This window comes from Oryctolagus cuniculus, chromosome 1 (assembly GCF_964237555.1).
Source record: "Oryctolagus cuniculus chromosome 1, mOryCun1.1, whole genome shotgun sequence".
Lineage (NCBI taxonomy): Eukaryota > Metazoa > Chordata > Mammalia > Lagomorpha > Leporidae > Oryctolagus > Oryctolagus cuniculus.
The window spans coordinates 216,275,596-216,280,783 of record NC_091432.1 but is presented as its reverse complement, the minus strand read 5'-3'; positions in this window follow the sequence as shown (position 1 = coordinate 216,280,783).

Genomic DNA, 5,188 nt, shown 5'->3' with positions numbered 1-5,188 from the left:
CCACCTGGTGTTTTCTCAGCCTTGGTCAGTGGGAAAAGAAGTACGGGAAGCCCCAAGGCCATAGTTGTAGACTCAACCCTGGGGTTATGGAAAGGTCCCGATATCGCAGCTCAACAGAAACCATAAACATCCACACGGCAGTAACTAATGCCAATGGTCAGCAAGCCAAGCCTTAGCATGTGGGCCCATGGCCGGCTCATGGGTCCCCACAGGCCATCCTCCACTGCACTCCCAGGCCACAGCAGAGAGCTGGACTGGAAGAGGAGCAACCGGGACAGAATCCGGCACCCCAACCGGGACTAGAACCCGGTGTGCCGGCGCCGCAGGCAGAGGATTAGCCTATTGAGCCGTGGCGCCGGCCTACTAGTAATTTAGTTTTGATGATACTAGTAATTTAAGCAAAAGTCTAACTTCACCTCAACCACGGTGTTTCTGTACAGTCTCAGAATTAAGGTCTGTGCTCCTGACTTCTGTTCTTCCATCAGCTCCCTCTTGCCCAGAACCCCTGGGGGTGTTGAGGTATGGGTACATGGCCAGTATCTTCTGGGTATCAGGGAATTGACTAAGCCACGTCACTGCTTCCTTGAAAATACAGAAGACTACAAAATCAAAATTTGATATCAGTGTAATTACTGATAGAATAGTGTGTTTGTATAGCTACTCGCATCTAGAAGCTCCTTATTTTTCTTAGAGGGTGTCCCTGATATTGGCTCATGTTGCCACTGATGGTATCCCATCACTGCACAAGAGCAGTTACACAGTGTCCTCTCCTTCCAGCTGAGACACAGGTGAAGTGAAGGAGAGTGGGAAGAATATCTCCCACACGCAGTTCTAGGTGATAGCAACATGAAGAAGTTGTACAGAGCTCAGTGAAACGAGGAGCCAAGATCAGAAAACCAGAGTAAGGAGTCTGAATTGGTCACTAAAGCAAGAGGGTGGTGACAGTGGCAAAGGCAAGAGTTAAAGGACAAGAAAAGACCAAGGTCTCAAGAACCAGGAGGAACAGGTCCGAAAAGCCTTCTGGTAGTCCTGAGCACCATATGGACAGGTGTTACACCTGTACACCAAACTGGGCTGGCTGGGGTGGCGTGTACGCGTGGACCGGACAGGCGGAATCAGCTCTTCTAGAAGCCTTCTCTGAGCTATCTGGCAGGATTTGGGCAAGGGAAATTCTTCATAAACTTCTTTCTGAACACATACATAGTTTGTTCAACATTGACCGAAGGTTGTAGAGGCACAAATTCTGTTTCCCAAGGCAGGATGCTTTCTTGGCTTAGATACGTCCCCTCGAGACAGGTGTGACAGCAATAATCACCCCCCATCTCCCTAAACTTTTTATTTTAGAATAGTTTTAGCTTTTCCAGAAGTGTTGCAAAGATAGCACAGGGGCTTTGCACATTCATCATCCAGTGCCTCCTAGTGTTAGCATCTTGTATCATTATGATACATTTGTCACAACTGGTATGTTGCTATTAACCAAAATGCATACCTCATTTGCATGTCCCTAGTTTTTCCCTAATGTTCTTTCTCTGTTGCAGAATCCCATCCATTTTGTGGTCATGTTCTCCTGAGCCTCCTCTGGCTTGTACCAGTTTCACAAACTTTGTTTACAAGGACCTTGACAGTTTTGAAAAGTATTGATCAGGTATTTTGTAGAATGCCCTTCGGTTTGGGTTTGTCCTGTTTTTCTTATTTTTAGAGCGAGATGATGGGTTTGGGGGATGAAGACCTCAGAGACAGGGAGCCATTCTCAGCACACTGTATCAAGGGCACAGGCTAGCGCCATGGTTTATCTCTTGACAGTCACCTGGTCAAGGCTGTGTCAGCCAGATTTCTCTACCCTGAAGTTCCTCTCCTCCCCACTTCTCATGCTGTAATCTTTGGAAGCATGTTGCTGAGTTTGCCTGACTGTGAACTCATGCTGTTGGGACCTCATTTTTAATTCTTTATGGAAAATGAAAGTCACGTGTTTAAGGCAGGTCGCAAAGCACGACCCGAGCAAACAAGATATACCCTGCAGCAACTACATGTGGCCTGAGCAGGATTTTTGCCTTTCTAAAAGTTTTATTTTAAAACTTTTTGATTAACATTTACATCTTTGTACACTTATATAGGACACGATGCAATATTCCAACAATGGGTACAGTGTGAACTGATCAAATCAATCAGCATCCACCCCCCACCCCCACCTCGTACTTGCTCCATATTTGGTGAGAGGCCAACTCCTCCTTGCCCCTGCCTGCGGGCCTCATCCTCGTGGATGTGTCTCCCTCCAGGTCTGCTGATAAACTTCTCTCTCGCTAGTTCATTTCTTCCCCAAATCTAGTCAAGAACCAGGGTGTGGGAGGATGTCTACTTGATTAACAGCTACAGAAAGATTAAGAATTAATACATTCCAGATGAATATGGAAGTCTAAATATATTTTATAAACTATTAGCAGAATATTTGTATAACCTTGGGTGGAAGGGGAGACCCTAATTAACACTAGAAACTGAAAACCTAAAAGCTGTAAAAGAAGAGAGATTTGAGTATAGGAAAATTAAGGAAACTTGATATTTAAAATTACATATCTCGAAAGACAAATTATAATGGGGGAATTGGTAGTGATAACTATAGAGTACAGAATTTCATTTTGGTGTGATGAAATGTTCTAAAATTGATTGTGGAGACAGTTGCACGACTCTCTGAATATAGGAAAAACCATTGAATGAAACACTTTAAGTGGGTGAATTGTATAGTGTATGAATTAAACTTCAGTAAAGGTTATTAAATAAGACAAATGATAATCTGGATAAAGTTATTTGGAAAACAAATGATCCACAAGGTGTTAATATCTTTTATACACAGAGTCCCTACAAATTAATAAGAAATAATCAAAAAGTGGAGAAAGGGATATGGATAGTCAATTCAAGGAAGAGGAAATACAAGTGGCCAATATATGGGTATGCACACACACAAAATTACTATGAAAACTTCATGGAAAATGGAATTAAAAGATAAGTTTCTTTTGGTACAAAAGAAATTGAAATCCATACATATAAGGAGTTTTCAAAAATTTCATGAAAATGTGTTTTATTGAAAAGCTATGTATGCATTTCAAATTTTTTGCACCAAAATAAGCTTATCTTTTAATTAGATTTTCCATGAACTTTTTGAAGTGCTCATATATACACTGATGTATATATATATGCATATATACATATATGAGTATATAGTATGAGTATATAGTATATATGTATATAATGTCTCAGTCTATATAATGTCTACATAGTATATATGTATACAATGTCTAGTATGTTGGCATTTTTATGAAATTTTAGAACAATGTAATAGATCTGTAGGGATTCCATGTAGTAAAATTTCGAAGATTTGTACTGAACAATAAGAACTAAATTCAGGAAAGTGATGACGTCAGAGAGAGAGGGAGATGATGGAGGAAGAGGGTCCAGGAGGATTAAAATGTATTAGGAATGTTTCCCTTTTCTGCTAGGCAGAATGTTGAAAGGTGTCTATTATATTGTTAACTGTATTTTTATAAGACTGAGACATTTCATTACAATGCAACTCAGACCAAAAACAACACCAATGTTTTTCTAGCATTTGTTTCCAGATAGTCTCACTTGAGCTCTGAGCTACAGCAGCTGTAACAAATTACCATACACTTGGTGCCTTAAAGCAACAGAATCTTGGGGCTGGCATTGCGGCACAGCTGGTCAAACCGCTGCCTGGTACTCTGCTCCTCTTCCCATCCAGCTCCCTGCTAATGGCCTGGAAAAAGCAGCAAAGGATGGCCCAAGTGTCTGGGCCCCTGCTACCCATGTGGGAGACCCAGATGAAGCTCTCCTGGGTTCAGCCTGGCTCAGGCCTGGCCATTGCAGACAACTGGGGAGTGAACCAGCAGATGGAAGATTCTGTCTCTTCCTCTCTTTATAACTCTTTTAAATAAATAAATAAATCTTTAAAAACAAAACAACAGAAACTTATCCTTTCTCAGCTCTGGAGGCCAGAGTCTGAAACCAGTTTCATTAGGGCAAGCTCAGGTGTCATCAGGGCCACACCCCTCTGGAGGCTTACAGGCAGAATCTGTTCCTTGCTTCCTCCAGTTTCTGATAGCTGCCAGTATTCCTTGGCTTGTGGTTACATCACTCCAATCTCTGCCTCTGTAATCACACTCACTGCCTTCTCCTCTTCTATGTCACAACTCCCTCTGCCTTTTTTTTTTTTTTTTTTTTTTTAGAGGTAGAGTTACAGACAGCGAAAGGGAGAGATCTTCCATCTGCTGGTTGACTCCCCAAATGGCCGCAACGGCCAAAGGTGAGCCCATCTGAAACTAGGTGCTTCCTCCCGGTGTTCCATGCAGGTGCAGAAGCCCAAGGACTTGGGCCATCTTCTGCTTTCCCAGGCCATAGCAGAGAGCTGGATTGGAAGAGCAGCCAGGATTAAAATTATTAAAATATAGGATAAATATTAAAATATAGGATGCAGATTAAAATTATTAAAATATAGGATGCTGGTGCCACAGGCAGAGGATTAACCTACTGTGCCAGCCCCATGCCTCTGTCTTATAAAGACACTTGTGATTCCATTTAGGACACACCTGGATAATCCAGGATACTCTCCCTACCTCTAGAGCCTTAATTTAATAACACCTGCAAGCACTCCATTTCCATATAGGGTAAAATTTACATGTTCCATGGGATTAGGACCTGCTGGCAAGTACCTTTACCCTAAGGTTGGAATGGAATAAAATTAGCTCAGGGGTAGCAAACAAAAGGCACTGATTAACTATCAAGGAACTTTAAGAATGCTCAGGGATTTGGAGTTGCAGCAAAGGGCTGGTATTTTGTTAGTCATAAATTTAAATAAGTGCCCTTCAGCAAATTGATTAAACTTATAAAGGTACTGTTAGAAGGAAAATTCCTTAGACCAATTAAGTTTAATACAGTTTATTACAGTAAAACAAATAAAACGTTCATGAATCAGGAAGTTCCCAGAACAAGAACAGGTTGAGAACTCCCACCAACAATGTGTTCACATGGCATTTTAGGAAAACAGAAGAGACACGGAGAACAATTTAATTGACAACAACCTAGCCAATCAACCAACTGGTTACTGCTTAACTAGTTAACTGTTTATATCCAAATCAGATAACAGGCTACAGGGCCTCCTGAAACCAGCTCAAGCAAC